The 19,811-nt window shown below is 41.3% G+C and overlaps 1 protein-coding gene across 6 annotated transcripts in view; it reads right to left on the reverse strand.

Annotated features, from left to right (window-relative positions):
- LCLAT1 (lysocardiolipin acyltransferase 1) overlaps positions 1–19,786 on the reverse strand; it is a 200,947-nt gene extending 181,161 nt beyond the window's left edge. Inside the window, exons 1-2 of one of the 6 annotated variants that reach the window (XM_027555744.1) lie at positions 19,609–19,733; positions 17,986–18,131 (exon numbers count right to left, since the gene is read on the reverse strand). The gene's annotated coding sequence lies outside the window, so the exon portion shown is untranslated. Of the gene's footprint in view, positions 1–17,985; positions 18,132–19,408; positions 19,535–19,587 lie in introns of those variants that run through there. The other 5 variants (XM_027555743.1, XM_027555748.1, XM_027555746.1 and 2 more) reach the window with 5 other exon arrangements.
- Positions 19,787–19,811: the final 25 nt, after the last annotated feature.

The following is a 19,811-nucleotide window of genomic DNA, read 5'->3' on the forward strand; positions in this document are numbered from 1 at the left end:
ATAGAAAAGGACCATTTTATTTTCTATCAACAGGAAACCTATATTACATCTCTCTAACAGAAATGTTTATTTTTCAAAGAAAAGTTTATGGAACAACCACAGAACATTTCAACAACACAACATAAACAGGACAACTATGATCAATTTAGGGAAGCTTCCTGTAAAGATACATGAAGCAGGATGAACATTTCAAGCATGGAAACCATTACACAGACATTCAGAGCTTTTACTGCCAGCTTTTAGAAAGCACATTCAGTAACTAGAAACTGTGTTGTTAATTGCCCACCGTTTTGAAGCATCACAATTTACTCTTCCCTACAACTTACACATCATCTTATCCCTTTGTTGCTAACAGAACAAAGCCCCAACCCTTTCTGCCAGTGAAGGTGACAAGTGGGAGAAGAAACGGAAAGTGGAATTTGGGCCAGTACACTGGTAGTCATATGGTTCCTAGTATAAGGCTAAGGGGCCATGGAACTGAGACATTCAAGTACTGACTAGATTGATGAACAGGCTTATTAACTCAGGAAGCCTGCAGGACTGTGCTTAGGTTAGGAATGCCAGAGAGCAGTGAGAACTCAGTACGTGCTCCCATGCCCTCAGGCTCCAGAGAGAGAAGACATGGAGTAGGTGAGTGCAAAGTCTCTTCAGGTGTGCCTGACTCTTTGCAACCCCAGCAACTGTAGCCCACCAGGCTCCTCTGTCCACCAGGATTCTCCAGGCAAGAATACTGGAGTGGGTTGCTGTGCCCGCCTCCAGGGGATCTTCCCAACCTGGGGATCAAACCTGCATCAGGTTCTTCACCACTAGCGCCTCCTGGGAAGCCCAAGGCTGGCGTGCTAAAACCAGCCGGGTCCTTGAAGCTTCAGCTTTCCCCTCACCGCAACACCCTTAGGCAGAATTTGGACAGTGAAGGCAAAATCTGAGCTCAGATCTCAACCTCCAGAAGGAATGGGGTAGGCGGCAGCTCCCCTCCCCACATCCAACACTTGGGGTATTCGGGTTTCAATGATGGCAAGAGGAACCTTAAGACCTTCTGTAAGAAGGCAAGCAGACCCCACACTCTTCCCACTTCTGGGGCCCCAAGTCTAAAGCCAAATTACAAGGACTATTTTACTGTGCATAAAAGTTTAAAATATGTTTGGGCAGACTCTTGCTTTCGTGTATAGTAGTACTTAATTTTGTTAAGTCAGAATCAGTGTATAAGCCGGTTATAACTATGGTTATCTGTCAATGAATAAACTCCTTGTTCATGAAAAGGTTCAGAACATGCATCCCCAAGATGTGTCCCTCTTGCGAGAAGACTATTTTGAGCTGAAATCAATTCAGATTCTGGAGGTCCAAGAGATACTACTGAGAGAGTCAATTCCTACGCAGGTTTATAAGAAGTTCGGGGGTCCCCGAGGAGAGAGGGGCCTGGGGTTCTCAAGGAGGAGATAGGGATCTGGAATTCTCAAGGAAGAGGAAAGGACAAACTTTTTTTTTCCTCTACATTCCTTAGCCTTAGTCACATAGAACAGTATTTTCCTTTAAGTCCTTTAAACTGATGATTACACAACTCAGTTTAAACTCTGTACTAGGGATTATATAACAATAATGTATCCTGCTTGAGGGCAGTTTCTCCTTCCTGAAAACCTTCCAACTAATCCTGATATCTTAGAACATATATTAGGGGAGTGGGTCTGGTAGGGTCTTCCTATTGTTAAGTTCTAATCCTGTTATCCTAAAATGTAAATTGTGGGAGTGGGTCTGACAATATTTTTACAACCTTGAGACATTCTTTTGATTTATTGTAATAACTAATTAAAAAGAATGTAATTCCCTTGCTAAAGACTAGCGAGTGGGGCACTCTCCACCCCCTTTTGATGTCTATGTCAGAAGTTTTTCCGTCCCTTTTCGCTGTAATAAAACTTCTGCCACACAAGAGCCCTGAGTGGTCAAGCCTGGTTTCTGGTCCCGAAGGTCAATCTTCGGAGATCACAAATCCGACACTGTTTGCCTATTACTACTGCCTCTCCCTTGACCACCCAAGAAGAATCTAAACTGGGGATTTCCGTCAGAAAAAGAGTAACTATCAGAAATTAACTAAGTGGCCCCATGTGTAAGACAGGACAACACCTGCTCTTCTGTCCTGCGAATAACCTTCCTCTCTGGAAGTCCTGGGCTTCCCAGGTGGGGCTAGTGGTAAAGGACCTGCCTGCTAATGCAGGAGAAGTAAGAGACATGAGTTCAATCCCTGGGACAGGAAGATCCCCAGGAGACTGGTATGGCAACCCACTCAGTATTCTTGCCTGGAGAATCCCCATGGACAGAATAGCCTGGCGGTCTACTGTCCATAGGGTCACAAAGAGTTGGACACGACTGAAGTGACTTAGCACACACACATGTACTTTGGAAGTCCCTTAGCTCAGAAAGACATACATACCTCAATTTTACCTTTCTGTCTTTGAATAGCCCATGGATGTGAAGTTTCTGACCTTCTCATGTATGTGGGATTCCTGTATTTACAAAGTTAGGATTGATTTCTCCCAATAATCTGTATCGTGTCAATTTAATTCTTAGACCAGTCAGAAGGATTACGAAGGCAGAGGAAAGTCGTCTTCCTCCCCATACTGACCTGGCAGTGCAGCTGAAATTATTCTCACTATCCTAAACTAAGAGTGGCTGGGGATACCCTTGCCTTGAACTATCCCCTGGCTTGCTCCAATTATAGGTCTTTCCCAGAAGGCCAACGTCTCTCCCAGACCAGCGCTAATTTTTGAGGGATTTAAATTCTCTCAGCCTAAGGATCCCCTCTTTTAGCTCGAACAGTTCACCAACTGAATCCTGCTCGCATCTACCTAAACCCCCAAAGGCCCAAAAAACCCTTAGGTAAAAACACTGGTCAATATTGAGGGTCAGAGGGAATGGTCAATTTAAGTAACAGTTATCCTGGAGCCATTTTTCCAGCTCCTCCCTCTTCTTCAATTGTCCCACCTCCCCACTTGCCCCCAAATTGCCCTTACAACTCCAAATGGCCCTCCCTGTTTAACAAAACTCAGCCCTTTCCAATTATACTCACTAGTGAGCATGCCCACACACTTGAGCTCCAAGTCTTTCATCTATCCTGATCCACTCTCCAAATTGTTTTATGGCAAAAAAGAGCATTCCTGTTACTCTGGTAAGCCCCATTCCCAGCCCGATTGCTTCTTCCTAGTCCAAAGGCCAGCATAGCAGGATCCCCTCAATCAAAGTTTACTGATCGAATTACCAGGCTGCTGTTTTAATGAATGGCTCACCAGATCCAACTTTACATTTCTCTTTCTCAGAGCAGCAAGGTGACTTCCATGTTTAAAATGTTCTTCCTTCCAAAAGCAACTACTGCTACTTCTTCCATTCTTTGCAATTATGACTAGTAAATTTTACAGAAAGGTAAAATTTACTTGGTTGTTATGGCCTAACAACCAAGTAAAAAAGTTCCTTTTTTTTTTTTTTAAATAGATTAAGTCTCAGGAAGGTAAAATGGTTGCCCACAGCCTTGTAACAGTAGAAAGCAAAGTTCTTAAGATGTATGAGGTGCAGTGAGATGAGTGTTCCTTACAACATTTCTTTCAGTCCTCACAAAAACATCAACAGGAAAATAGCACTGTGACCCCTTTTTATAGTGGGTAGACAGACTTAGGTTAAAAGATAAAACTCCCTGCTCCAAATCACAATGACAGTAAGTGTTACAGTGGGATTCAAGCACATCAGAGTTCAAGTTGTTAACAGCATAATTCAAACAAACAAAAAGATAACATTGTGTCTCCCATACTAATATAAAATGAACACCTATGATTTTACTTAACTCATTAATTAATTATGGAATAAATAACATGCTTCATCTGGTTCAAAAGTGAATCCAAAGAACACGAACACACAGATAACTGGAAATGGTGAAATGTATTTGTTTAATAGATCTAAAACCGGCTTCTCCCACAAAAGAGGAAAAGAAATCAATAGTACCTCCAATCAACAAAACTCAGCCGCATGTCTAAAGACATTTGCACTCCTGTCAGTTATCCACAATTTGCAAAGTTATAAAGTCAGTCAAAAAATAATAAAAGCTGCAGATTCCATAGATCACATCTCCAGGAAACGTGTTTTAGACCACCCAGTTTCCAAGATACCCCATGATCTGTTTTGTACATTTCAAAGACTTCCACAAATTTTCCTTATGTAGTTCTTAACCACAATGCCTTTTTCCTCTTTAAGAAAAGAATCCACAGCTTCAAGATCTCTATTAGAAAAACTGAGTTAATCCCTCTATAAAACTAATCTTTCACTACAATAAATTTTTTTTCTATCACACACTAAGCCAGAAATGTAGAATTATGATGCATTTATAATATATAAATGCAGAAATAAATTAGTTCATTGGATTTTCAAACTTCTTTAAAAGAGATCTTAAACTAATGAGGGTTTGGTTTTACTGAACAATGACAAACAGAATTACTCTCTAGGGGAAAAGAAGACATAGTTGAACTGTCACTTCAAAGTAACTGACCCAAAACTAACTTAAGTATCTAACTAGCCAATTATGTATCTTAATTTCTACCCTATGTTTTCTTCCATTAAAAAAAAAAATAATCTCAGTCCAACTACTTACTGCTCCATAAAATCCAGTAAATGTACTGCTCCTACTGCTTCAGTTCAGTTCAGTTGCTCAGTCGTCTCCGACTCTGCAACCCCATGAATCGCAGCACGCCAGGCCTCCCTGTCTACCACCAACTCCCAGAGTTCACCCAGACTCACATCCCTTGAGTCAGTGATGCCATCCAGCCATCTCATCCTCTGTCGTCCCCTTCTCCTCCTGCCCCCAATCCCTCGCAGCATCAGAGTCTTTTCCAATGAGTCAACTCTTCGCAGGAGGTGGCCAAAGTACTGGAGCTTCAGCTTTAGCATCATTCCTTCCAAAGAAATCCCAGGGCTGATCTCCTTCAGAATGGACTGGTTGGATCTCCTTGCAGTCCAAGGGACTCTCAAGAGTCTTCTCCAACACCACAGTTCAAAGGCATCAATTCTTCGGTGCTCAGCCTTCTTCACAGTCCAACTCTCACATCCATACATGACCACAGGAAAAACCTACTGCTTCAGCTAAGGGCAAATAAAAACCCTGGACATTATTGGTTCAGTCACTTAGTCATGTCCTACTCTTTGCAACCCTGCAAAGAGTTGGACAAAGACTGCAGAACGCCAAGTTTCCCTGTCTATCACCAACTCCCAGAGCTTGCCCAAACTCATGTCCATCGAGTCAGTGATGCCATCCAACCATCTCATCCTCTGTTGTCCCCTTCTCCTCCTGCCTTCAATCTTTCCCAGCATCAAGGTCTTTTCTAATGAGTTAGTTCTTCTCATCAGGTGGCCAAAGTATTGGAGCTTCAGCTTCAACATCAGTCCTTCCGATGAATATTCAGGACATTATATGTGAAACAAACAAAAGAAGACTCTGAAGGTGGAGAGAAGGCACTTTAGTTTGGGAAGGACCCTGGGATCTGTGGAACAACATGATGGTGAATTCTCTGGGTTTTCCTTTTGCCTCAAATACCGCATAGACACAGAGCTGAAGCAGCCAATAATCCAGAAATGCCAATGGAGGCAGACAAATAAAGTCCCTGCTCTTTCAGAGAACCAAGAAAAGAGCAGCAGAGCAAAACAGAAAACTTGTAGACAATAACCACTGGCACTCCAGCCAAAAACCATAGGATAAACTGTAGCTCACCCGTACCCTGTGACAAGGTAAGCCAAGTAAAGAGTCTAAACTTTCCTTCTCACCAGGCTATATACTGTTGTGCCTCAACATTACAGGAGGCTACCCTCTTACTCCCTCCCTTACCTCCTACCTTCACCTGTGGGGATGATACCAAAGGCAGAACTTCCTTCCCTTGCTAAGGACCCCTGTCCCCTGCCACACAGCATCTAGGAAGAACACCTGGAGAGCTGTACTTCTACTCCTATGACAGTAACGAGGCTCCCCTTCTCATCTCCACCAGAATGGTATGAGACAGCCTAGCAGAGAGTCAGGACTTCCTCTATCTGCAGGTGTAAGAAGGCCATCCCCTCCCAGTGGTGTCAGTTTAGGCCGTGTGGGGAACAGCAAGAAGGCAGAGTCTATCAGTAAGGCCTACAGAAGAGCTGAAACTCCCACGGCTGCCCAGCAGCAGTGAAGAGCCCTGCTTTGTATGTCAACGGACCAATTCCTCAAAACACACAACTCACTCAAAATGAAACAATCTGAACAGCCCTATAACTATTAAGGAAATTAAACTCATAATTAAAAACCTCCCAAAAGAGGAATCTCCTGGCCCAGATCGTTTCATTAGAGAATTCTACCAAATGTTTCAAGAATTAACACAATCTCTTTGGTAAACACAAGATCACGTTAAGAATCCAGCATCTCCCTGATGCAAAAACCAGGAAGTGCAGTGTGTTAGTGTTAGTCGCTCAGTCATGCCCAACTCTTTGCGACCTAATGGACTGCAGCCCGCCAGGCTCCTGCGTCCATGAGATTTTCCAGGCAAGGATCCTGGAGTGGGTTGCCATTTCCATCCCCAGGGGATCTTCCCAACCCAGGGATCAAACCTGGGCCTCCTGTACTGCAGGCAGATTCTTTACGAACTGAGCTACAAGGGAAGCCCTCAAAAAAAAAAAAACCCTCAAAAACCAGGAAAAGACATTACTACAAAAAAAAAAAAAAACAAACTATAGACCAATACATGAATATAATCACAAAACTCCTTAGTTCAATATTCAAGATCAATGTAACCCACATACTAACAAACTGAAAAAAACACATATTTACACAATCATACCAGTCTACACAGAAAAAAATCATCTGATAAAAGTCAATCCTGTTTTGGGTGTAAAGGATAGTTAAGGGGTTTGGGACTGACATGTACACACTGCTGTATTTAAAATGGACCACCAACAAGGACCTACTGAGAGCACATGGAATTCCGCTCAATGTTATGTGGCAGCCTGGATGGGAGGGGAGTATGGGGGAGAATGGACACATGTATGTATATGGCTAAGTTCCTTCGCTCTTCACCTCAAACTATCACAACACTGTTTGCTAATCAGCTATCAGTTCAGTTCAGTTGAGTCCCTCAGTCGTGTCCAACTCTTTGTGACCCCATGAATCACAGCACGCCAGGCCTCCCTGTCCATCACCGTCTGCCGGAGTTCTACATTCCAATACAAAATAAAAAGTTAAAAAAAAAAATAGCATTCTGTTGACTATTATTTTAACTCCCTAACTGACCTACTCCTGTGTAATGTAAGAATAGCAAGTCAGCCACTTTTCAGCTGTGCCTGTTCCCAACAATATAAACTGTTGTATGGTCACTGTCTGTGACATCATACATACCATAAACACCAATTCATTTAAAATAAAAATTTAGTGAGTTGGGCTATACAAAGGAAAAAAAAAATTTTTTTAATAAACAAAATGAATAACCAGCAAGGACCTACCATATAGTACAAGAAACTCTGCTGAATATTATGTAACAACCTAAATAGGAAAGAATTTGAAAAAGAATATACACATGTATAACTGAATCATTTTGCTACACACCTGAAACTATCACAACACTGTTAATCAATTATACCCCAACATAAAATGAAAAGTTAAAAAAAGAGACCAGAAAACTTGGTAAGAGCTATAATAATAATAATAATGTCAATCCTGTTCAAGAGAAAAGCGCTCATAAAAATAAGGGAATACAGGGAACTTCCTCAACTAGATAATGAGCATCTTTAAAAAAAAAAAACAGCAAACATTACTACACATAATGATAAATGAAAAAAATGAACACTGCATTCATTGCCTCTATTATTGAGAACAAGGATGTTCATTCTCACCACCCTTGTACAACACAGTACTGGAAATTCTACTCAATGCAAGAAGGCAAGAAAAGGAAATAAAAGCCATACAGAAAGAAGAAATAAACCTGTCCCTATTTGCAGATGACATGATGGTTTACATACACAATCCCGAAGAATCTGCCCCAAAACGTCCTAGAACCTCCTAAAGTGTGAATTCAGTAAGGCTACAGATACAAGATAAACATACCAGGAAAGGCTGATTCATGTTGATGTTTGGTAGAAACCAACACAATACTGTAAAGCAATTATCCTTCAATTAAAAATAAACTTAAAAAAAGAAAGAAAGAAAATCAACTGCAAACTGCATTTCAATAGAAAAGACAAACTACAGAATAGAAGAAAACTTCTACAAATCACACATAGGATCAGGGGCTTCTAACTGGAATATATGAAGAACTTGTATAAAGCAGTGGTAAAAAGGCAAATAACCCAATTAAAAATGGGCAGAGTTGTATAAATCTTAATTATGTTGAATTGGTTCACAGTGCTTTTTAGGTCTACTATACCCTTCTACTTCTATGTATAGTCATTCTATTAATTTTTGAGCTTGATATTGAAACTCCAACTAAAACTCTTATTTATCTATTTAAAAGAAATTGTAATATATAGAACTATATATAAATTTGCTCTGTATTTTCCAAGTCTCTTGCAAATGTGTTATATTTTCATAATTTAAAAAATAAAAAAGGAAAAAATGGGCAAAGGATCTGAATAGATATTTCCCCAAAGAAAATACACAAATGCCTAATAACCACATGAAAATATGTCTGACATCATTTCTTATCAGGGAAATGCAAGTCAAAACTGCAATGAGAGATTACCTCACATCCAAGAGAATGTTTTCTTACAACTAGTCTAGATTGAAGAAGCTAAACAGACATGAAAACACTTCTTTCATTGGATTCTTAATACAGAAATAAACATCTATAAAGGACAACTGAGGAAACATACATATGGATTGTATATTAAACAACAGTATTATATTAAATTGCTGAGTATTATTATTATACTCTTGTTATGTATGACCTTGTTTTTAGAAGATAAATGGTGAAGAATTTAGGATTGAATTATTATGAAATACAATATTTTATTACAATAAATAATAAATAATATTGTATTTTATTGTAATAAAGATTTTTTTTATTCTTTAAGAGATGTTTTATTACAAGAGAATGTTTTATTACAACTTCTCTAGAATGGTTATAATCAAAAAGATAATAGCAAGTGTTGGAGGAGGATGGAGAAATATGGAAATCCCCACACACTGCAAGGGGATTGTAAAATGGGAGAGTCTGGAAAAGCCCTGAAAAGATTAAACACATAAGCTACCCTATGACCCAGAAATTCAACTCCTAGGTATATACCCCGCCAAAGAAATTACAGCATAATTATGCAAAAAAAATTGTGCAAAAACTTGTACATGAATGTCCATCAACTGGTGAATGGATAAATAAAAAGTAGTGTATCCATACAATGGAGTATTACTCGAACATAAAAAGGAATTAAGTATTGTTATATGCTACCACAGGGATGAACCTTTAAAATATTATGCTAAAAAGTGAAGGAAACCAGTTACAAAAGGCCATATATTGTGTAGTTCTACTTAAAGGAAATGCCTAGGATAGGCAGAAAGTAGATGAGTATTTGCCTAGGTCAAAGGTAGAGGAGGATGAAGAAAGATGAGGTGTCCCTGTTAATGGATACAGGGCTTCTTACTGAGGTGAAGAAAATGTTCTAAAAGGAATTGTGGTAATGGTTGTACAACTCAATGAAAATAGTATTAAAAATTACTGACAAACAGATCCACAACTGACGTCTTTGTTGAAACCAACAAGCTGATTCTAAAATTTGTAAGGCCTTACAAGGGACCCGGAAAAAACAACACAATTTTGAAAAAGAAAGTAGGAGAACTACTTCCCATTTTCAAAACTTACCACAAAGCAACGATAATTAAGACAGTTTGGTATTAGCATTAGGACAGAAGAGAATTAAGAGTTCAATGTACCCATACAACCACCATATGGTATAGTAACTGCATTCCTGGGCATTTATTCCAATAAAATAAAAATTTATGTTTACATAAAATCTGTACATGAATGTTCACTGTAGCTTTAGGGAAAACAGCCAAAAACTAGAAAAAAACCAAGATGTCCTTTGGTAGCTACATTACCAGGTAGCTCTATGGTAAAGAATCTGCCTGGCAACACAGGAAACACGGATTCCATCCCTGGGTCCAGAATATCCCCTGGAGGAAAATTCCCTGGACAGAGGAGCCTGGTGGGCTACAGTCTCAGTTCAGTTCAGTTGCTCAGTCATGTCTGACTCTTTGTGACCCCAAGGACTGCAGCATGCCAGGCTTCCCTGTCCATCACCAACTCCTGGAGCTTACTCAAACTCAGGTCCATTGAGTCGGTGATGCCACCCAACCATCTCATCCTCTGTCGTCCCCTCTGCCTCCCGCCTTCAGTCTTTCCCAGTATCAGGGTCTTTTCCAATGAGTCAATTCTTCACATCAGGGTTACAGCCTACAGGGTTGCAAAGAGACAGACACAACTGAGTATGCTCGCGCAATACCAAAAAATACTGAAGACTATAGAGAAATACTAAGCAAGAAAAAAGAACAAACTACTGATACATAAAACAACTTGGATGAATGTCCAGGGAATCATGCTAAGTGAAAAAAAGATAAATCGCCAAAGGCTACCCACTGTATAATTCCATTTAAGTAACATTCTTGCAGTGACAGAATTATAGAAATTGAGAACACATTAGTGATAGCCAGAGGTCAGAGAAGGGGATGTGAAGCTATCAAAGGACCATATAAGAAATCTTGTGTGGGGAAGCTGTTCACCTTCTTGGCTGTATCAACGTCAATATTCTGGTTGTAATACTGTACATTGGGAAAAACTGTATAAAGGGGACATGGAATTTTTGTATTATTTCTTAAAATTGCATGTAATTCTACAATTATCTCAAAATAACAAGTTTTTTAGAAAAAAAAAAAATCCCTAAACTTGACTGTATAACAAATCCACATAAACACAGAATATTACTTTCTTCCAAAAGGTGGTACACAGATGGGAAACATATATATAAAGAGAAGTTAATTCTAACTTTGTGACTTTAAGTAATTAATCTCTTCACCTGCAATACATAGATTAACAAATACCTTGACTATACAATGACCCTCTCAAAAGATAGCCACATAAGATATCAATCGTTTGAACCTGTAAATATTACCTAAGCAGAAAAGGAAAAAAAAAAAAACCAACACTTTGTAGATATGATTAACTTAAATCTTTTAAGATGGAGGGATTATCCTGGAATATCATGCCCGCAAGTTGCTTCAGTCATGTCTGACTCTGCAACCGCATGGACTGTAGCCTGCCAGGCTCCTCTGTCCACAGAATTCTCCAGGCATGAATACTGGAGTGGGTTACACCGCTGTCCTCTAGGGGATATTCCCGACCCAAGGATCGAACCTGAACCCTTGTCTCTTACATCTCCTGCACTGACAGGCAAGTTCTTTACCACTAGCGCCACCTGGGAAGCTGGACTATCATGGTGGGCCCTAAATACAATCACATATATTCTTTCAAAAAAGAGGCAGAAGGCAATCTGACCACAGACAGAACAGGAGAAGGCAGTGACCACAGAGACAAGGAATGAGTGATGTAGCCACAAGCCAAGGAATGCAGGCAGCCACCAGAGGCTAGAAGAGGCCAGGAGCAGAGTCTCCCCTAGAACCTCTGGAGGTGGCAGAAACGGTACCTACTCAATTCTGTCTCCATCACCAAGCTCATAGTAACGGTTCAAAAATGTTCAGATTAAACAAATAAACATTTCGGTATTCAAGCCACTCCTGGTTACCATCATTCTTCTCCATAACCCTCAAAAGGCAAATTATTATAGGCTACATAATTTAAGCCTTTGACTGTGTGGATCACAATAAACTGTGGAAAATTCTGAAAGAGATAGGAATACCAGACCACCTGACCTGCCTCTTGAGAAATTTGTACACAGGTCAGGAAGCAACAGTTAGAACTGGACATGGAACAACAGACTGGTTCCAAATAGGAAAAGGAGTACGTCAAGGCTGTATATTGTCACCCTGCTTATTTAACTTCTATGCAGAGTACATCATGAGAAATGCTGGACTGGAAGAAGCACAAGCTGGAATCAAGATTGCTGGGAGAAATATCAATAACCTCAGATATGCAGATGACACGACCCTTATGGCAGAAAGTGAAGAGGAACTCAAAAGCCTCTTGATGAAGGTGAAAGAGGAGAGTGAAAAAGCTGGCTTAAAACTCAACATTCAGAAAATGAAGATCATGGCATCTGGTCCTATCACTTTATGGGAAATAGATGGGCAAACAGTGGAAACAGTGTCAGACTTTATTTTGGGGGGCTCCAAAATCACTGCAGATGGTGACTGCAGCCATGAAATTAACAGACGCTTACTTCTTGGAAGAAAAGTTATGACCAACCTAGATAGCATTTTGAAAAGCAGAGACATTACTTTGCCAACAAAGGTCCATCTAGTCAAGGCTATGGTGTTTCCAGTGGTCATGTATGGATGTGAAAGCTGGACTGTGAAGACAGCTGAGCACCAAAGAATTGATGCTTTTGAATTGTGGTATTGGAGAAGACTCTTGAGAGTCCTTTGGACTGCAAGGAGATCCAACCAGTCCATTCTGAAGGAGATCAGCCCTGGGATTTCTTTGGAAGGAATGATGCTAAAGCTGAAACTCCAGTACTTTGGCCACCTGATGCGAAGAATTGACTCATTGGAAAAGACTCTGATGCTGGGAGGGATTGGGGGCAGGAGGTGAAGGGGACGACAGAGGATGAGATGGCTGGATGGCATCAATGACTCAATGGACGTGAGTCTGAGTGAACTCCGGGAGTTGGTGATGGACAGGGAGGCCTGGCGTGCTGCGATTCATGGGGTCGCAAAGAGTTGGACACGACTGAGCGACTGAACTGAACTCAATTTAAAAAATAAATCTAATAAAAGTATTCGTATTTGAAAAGGAAGGCAGAAATAATAAGAACCCAGACAAAGATGTCTTCCCCAAGATACCTAACATTCATGTGTGGAAAGAATCACTGTCAGAGTTACAAAAAAAAACCTTTCAGTCCACATTACTGGCCACATAGAGCCTAAGAATGGCTGCTACCACTCACATCTCTTCCCTCATTGCATCTTTATTCCTGTCTCTTATCCATCATTTGCTTTGTGACACCAGTAGACACTAGCTCACCACAGAAATAAGCTATGTCCCTGCTCCACAAGGTCTCCGGAGGGGGTTAACTTTCACTTACAAACATAAAAAGAAGGTGATCTCTAATTGAGATGGAAAACTAAGGACAGCGTAAGTACTCCTCATCATCCCTGGAATAGTAATCTCCTTCCTGGGAGGAAGTGAGCATTGTACCTGTGCAGAAACCTCAACTGTAACAGAGTTATAGCTGATACTGTGGTTAATCATATCCAGTCAGCTCTCACTGATGGCTGCCCCTCAGACTTCTGCCTCCCAGGTCCTCACAGCAGGATCCACCCACCCCTCGTCCTCACTGTCAGTTAGAGAGACCTAGGGAGAGAAGTAGCTCAGTCAGCAATGCAGGAGATCCTGGTTTGACCCCTGGGTTGGGAAGATCCCCTGGAGAAGGAAATGGCAATCCACTCCAGTATTCTTGTCTGGAGAATCCCATGGAAGAGGAGCCTGGCAGGCTACACTCCATGGGGTCGCCAAGGCCGAACACGACTTAGCTTCTAAACCACCATCACCAGCAGGGAGAGGTGTGATAAACACTGTCAAATCTGATGGTAGCTCACAAAGGCCTTTTTTGAGCTTTACCTCGCTGCTACAGGTAGCTCACCAAAGGCTTTTCTTAGCTCCATCACTACATTCGAGACCCTGCAGCCAAAGGAATCACAACTCAGGGCTCATTCTCAAGAGCCATCAGTAGGGATGTGGAAAAGCCACACAGTGACTTCTCTTAAACAGGGACCACATTTCATATTGATGAAAAAGAGATTTGATTAGAATTTTTCCCCTCAAAATTAAGCAAAATATACATAAATTTATTTCCCATAACATATCTTGTATTTACCAAAACCTAGGTTACACTTGAAGTTTCTTGCATTAATTCTTAGGACAAGGAACTAATCATCTGGTACAGAGTTTGGAACGTAACTTTGAGACCAAACTGTAAAACAGCATGATATAACAGCCTTAATTTCACATTTGCCTTTTACAAGACAATTATATAAAAGACATTTTTGTAAAATAAAAAATAAAAAAATCTAGATTTCATCATTTCCCTGGGGCCTCTCATACTCCTTTTATACTCCTTTAAAGCACCTTTCTCACTGTCATTCCTGCTGGTTTTCCTCATCAAAAGTTAACTGGTCTAACACTGCCAAATTCTCACTAGCACCTCTTTTTAAATTAAAGTGTAAGAGAAACTGTACAAATCTTAGGTATGCAACTTGAATTTTTCATACACATACACCCATGCCATCTCAGGATACAGAACATTTCCAACATGCCAGAAGGTTCCCTCATGCCCCTTCTAGTCATTACCAACACCACCCCTTGGAGGAACCACTATTCTGACCTGGAAACAGTTGTTACCTGTTTTTGAACTTCATTTGAATGGAGTCACATAGTATTCAATGAATTTTCTGGCTCATTAAGTCCATGAGATCCATCAATGTTGATGTGTACATAAGCAGTAGTTCCTTCCCTTTTATTGCTTCTTTAATTTTTCATTATATAAATAAACCACAACTTATTCATCCATTCTACTGCCAATGTCCAGTTGGGTTTCATCTCATTTTTGGTTATCATGAATAAAGGTGCTTTGAACATCCTTTTACTTTTCGGGGGAGGGGTAGAATATACATCTATTTCCCTTGGGTATATTCTTAAGAATGAAAATGATGGGTCATGGGTAGGATTAGATACAGCCAATTTTCCAAGATGACTGTACCATTTTACATTCCTACCAAAACATTTAAGAGATCCTGTGGCTCCACATCCTTGCCAATAAAGGCACTGACACTCTTTCATTTTAGCCATTCCAGAAGGCAGACAATAGTATCTCACTGTTGTTTTTTCATTATTGTATTAATTAATTTGCATTTCTCCATTGACTGATGTTGAACACTTCTCTATATGCATACTGGCCATACAGAGATTCTATTCAGAACTTTTGTACATTTTAAAATAAAACTGTCTTTTTCTTACTAAGTTTACATGATATACATACATCTGCCAGATGAACTGCCATTTTCTTCTTCCAATCTGTATTTTGCCCTTCATTCTCTTAATGTTGTTATCTTTAGATGGGGAAAAATTCTCAATTTTAACAAAGTCTGAAGTCAAATTTGTCAATCATTGTTATACTCATCGCCTTAAGTCTTTTTCAAGAAATCTATGCCTACTCTACTCAGTAGTCCTTTGATTTCTGCTTATGGTTTGAACAGTTCTTGGCCTTGCTCTGAATTCATGAATTCCTGCCTCTCTCCAAGGTTTACAATTTCACCATGTGGTGGATTTCAAATGCATTCATGTTATGCTGTTGGTGATAAGACAACTCTAGTACTATGGAAGTTTGAGCAGTGGTCAGTTTTACAACTAGAGAATTCATTTGTGACTACATTTGTAATATGATTTCTGTACAAATATATTAAAACATAATGTTAACAAAGGGGGGGAGAACACTCTGTAACACTTGTTATTCTAATATTTTACTTCAACCGTACCCTCTTCCCATTCCCTTTGAGTGGCTTTCCTTCAATGGAAAGCCTACTGTCTTCAAGGATATAATGAAAAGTTCTGTAGTCTCAGAAATCAAAAGCCTAGAGGCTTCTGCTAAACCTGGTTGTTACACTTTATGTAACCCAGCACCTGAGAGGGTTTACAGGTTTCCCAAAACCCAGTAACAAAGAACTCCTTGCTCCATCCTTTTCCCTAAAAATTTTAACAGTATTTCTGATCTCTAACCATATGGTTACCAAAACACCCCAAATATAACACCTTAGTCTTACCTTCACTTGCTCAGCAGGTGCTTCCCTCCCCACCCCACTATTCTTCACACCCAGCCATCTTCCATTCTGCCTTCAAAATGTGTGTGGTGGACTCTGAACTTTGCTGTCACAGTTAATGCCCTGCCTCACTCCCTCACCATCTCTGATCTGGAGTATGGAACCTGCCCTTAACTGGTTTCTTCCTCACATTCTGTCTTTGACCCTGCCATCACCAAAGTTCCCTTTACAGAGCATAAAGTTGGTCGTGTTACTCATCCTTCTATAGGTCCCACTGCCCACAGGATAAAATCACTCTCTCAACTGAGAATTCATAATATGGCCCTGACCTTTCCTGGCTTCTTTCTCACCAACTTTTGCAAAACTCTGGCCTGACTACTGGGCACTCATGCCCTCTCAACCCAATCTGACACCGCCTCCTCCTTTGCCTAAAGCTCCTTCCCCCTTTACCTTGCAATCAGCTCCCTTTCTTTCTTGCACAGGATCACAGAAGAAGCGACTGTTACCCGCTATGCGTTCCTGCAGCTCTCTGTACCCACCCCAACTATAGTTGAGTCCTTACCACCTGCATTAGTGAATTAAACTTCTTTGTCTCACTCAGAAGCAGTAATTAATCTTTATATCCCAAGGGCTTGGCAGGGCAGTTCCATGAAGGCTCAAAGAAAGAACAAACGTCCCAGCCACTTTAATTCATGTTACCTTTTTTTTAATAAACAGAGACTAGAAAAATACATCAAAGCAATGAATCTTAACACCTAACACAAATTATGTTGTAACAGTCATCTGGCAAAGTATTCTTTTGAAGAGTTTAATAAAAACTAAAACCTTCTTCAATTATTGATTTGTGCTTCCTCTTAGAAGTCAGTAACAACCCTGTTTTAAAATACTTTTAAAAATAATGGACATTAAAGGTGGGATGACTATATCACTTAACCAAAGTAACTATAGTCATCACTATATAAATCACTATTGGATGCCAATGGAATGAGTCACGGTCATTATCTATACGACTAAAAGACCACACACACAAAATTACTTCACTGAAAGCCTGTTCATATATATCCCCCTAACACTTTAACATCTGCAAGTTACAGAAGATAGTATGCCCAGTGGCTAAGAACACAGCCTGGCACCATGACACTAGTAGTGCAATTGGGGAAAAAAACTTAAAAGTTCAGTGTGTCTCAGTTTCCTCATCTGTAAAACAAAGATGATAAAGTACTCACTTCACAATGCTGCTGGCTGAGTGAGCCTGTATAGGGCTCCTGGAACAGTGTCTATAATGTCACTGTCATCACAGTGCTTTTCACTTTTTTTAAGTCCTTTTACCTATACTTTTTTTTTTCTCCTCACAACAACAGTGAGATTGCTTGGAGGAGAAACGCTTTGTCCATGTCAAAGACAAGGTAATAAGGAAACAATGATTTCCCTAAGATATTTTCAGTGGCAGAGTAGGAACTAGAAACTGTACCTAACTCCAGCCCAACACCAAATCTCCACAGATGCAGTGTGAAACAAAGTCTCTTTTAAGCACCCGGGGGGAAGAAATGGACCATCATTTGCTCAAATTAGAACAAGGAAGACACCTCATTTTCACAGTGCCTGATTCACAGCGGGCACTCCAAAGATGGCAAATGAAAAGTGCCACTGTGCTCTCTCTCAATAACAGAACAAGGTGCTCCACCAAATCAAGACTGCTACAGAAAACAAAAATCACTTAACCTGCTTTTCTGTCACATGGAAGTACATTTCATGCAATGTACAATAGGAACTTCTTTGAAACGGGGGAAAAAATTAAAATGAATCTTTTTCTTTTACTCTCAAAAGATACAAGTTTTGCAAAAAGGACTTTCATCAAGATAGTTTTTTTAAAAAACTAACCCAACCTAACTTGGCACTGCCTCCTCCTTTGCCTAAAGCTTTTTTCCCCTTTACTTTGCAATCAGCTCCCTTTCCTTCTAGGACAGGACCACAGCAGAAGCAACTGTTACCTGGTATGCATTTCTGCAGCTCTCTGTACCCACCTCAACTATACTTGAGTCCTTATCACCTGCATTAGTGAATCAAACTTCTTTGTCTCACTCAGGATCAGCAATTAATCTTTATATCCCAAGGACTTGGCAGGGCAGTTCCACCAAGGCTCAATGAAAGAACCAATGTTACCTTTTTTCTATAAACAGAAACCAGAAAAATACATCAAAGCAATAAATCTTAACACCTAACACAAATTATGTTGTAAAAGTCATCTTGCAAAGTATTCTTTTGAAGAGTTTAATAAAAACTTAAAACCTTCTTCAATTATTGATTTGTGCTTCCTCATTTATCATTACAAGTCTTTGCTCAAATAACGGACTGACATAAATGGACAAAATTTCATTTCTGTAAGACCTGCACAGATACGTCTATCTTTTACATTCCTGAGCTTAAACTGAATGTCAGTCTGATACTGAGCAGGGCCCTGTCGGGCTCCTGGACATGGAGACCTCTTTTGCTCCCCATTCCTTGTAGGCAAGTTCTGACCTCCCATGACCTTCTCTGAGTTCTAAAGGGCAGGAGGAACAGCAAGGGTAACCACCTGAGGCAAAGATTAAAGGGAACAGAGAGGCTCATCAAGATTAGGAGATTGACCTGCTGAGACCCTGTACACACCCTCATCTTGTTAGCAACCCCCACCGTTTTGAAACTTCTCAGAAGAGGTAAATACAAGACTGTTACTGCCTTGATCCTTATCACATACTGCTTGCTGTCTGACTACATAACCTCTCCTGCTAGCATACTGAGCTCCTGCTTTGTCTCCTGGCAAAGTAATAAAGCCACTCTTTCTTTCTCTTCCATAACTCTATTTCTGTTTGGTTTTGGTGCACAGAGAGCCAAGATTTTGGCAACAAATCCTCAATTGTACATGCAGCCACGTGCACGTGGAATAGAGCTAAAGAACTTCGAAGGCAGGGGCAATGCCCCCGGGGAACCCACCCGAACCCAGAAAGTACAAGGAGGAAGACTGTCTCCCCAACACCTAAGCACCCAAACTTTGTATTTCTTCTCTTCCAGTGGAGAAGCAGGAGCTCAGACACTCGCCTTAACGATCGGACTTGACATCAGCCCCTCGTTGGGGCCTACCCTTCCTTTCGTTGCACTGCCCCTCTTGTCACCTACAAGCAGGCGCCTGGAGGATACAGGTAAACCAGTTCCAGCCCCTGCCTTCTCCAGTTCACATCTAAGCCTCGCACGTGGCGGCCACTTGGGACCTTTTGTACATCCGATTTAACAGTGAAAGGCTGGACTGTGTTCGCAACGGTGCAGCTCCAACCAGGTCTGTAGCAAGGACGTGTTGGTGAGCTTTCTGTAAACACCGAGCAAAGCGGCCCATCGAGCCGGCCGAGCTGCTCCGTGGCCCCCGACGCCTCCGCTAGCCTCCGGGAATCGCTTCCCCACGCCTCCTCTCACCTGAGCCGGTGGCACAGCCACCCGCATCCGGACCCCAATTTCCCGTCAAGTGACCGTTACAGGGGGCCGCGTCCCGGGGAGGCCGGCGGTCCAGGGAGGTGCCCATGGGACTGCTCCCCCTCCGCCAACCGGGGATCCCCCGACCGCCGCCGCCATTTTCCCGGCGCCGGAACCCCCACCTGACGGTTCCAGCTTCTCACCTGTGGCCAGCAGAGGACTACGCGCAACGCAGTGGAGAGCGCGTGGGTGAGCTGCAGAATCCGTGGGGGTCACAACCTGGGTGCAGAACCCGCCGCTAATTCATCCCGAAGCAGGAGGCGTCGGGCCCGTCGCCCTAGTAATGCGTCCAGGCAGACTTCATCCTGATTGGCTGTGAGCGCCATGACGCAGCGGCGTCCCCGGC

This window comes from Bos indicus x Bos taurus, chromosome 11 (genome assembly GCF_003369695.1).
Source record: "Bos indicus x Bos taurus breed Angus x Brahman F1 hybrid chromosome 11, Bos_hybrid_MaternalHap_v2.0, whole genome shotgun sequence".
Classification (NCBI taxonomy): Eukaryota; Metazoa; Chordata; class Mammalia; order Artiodactyla; family Bovidae; genus Bos; species Bos indicus x Bos taurus.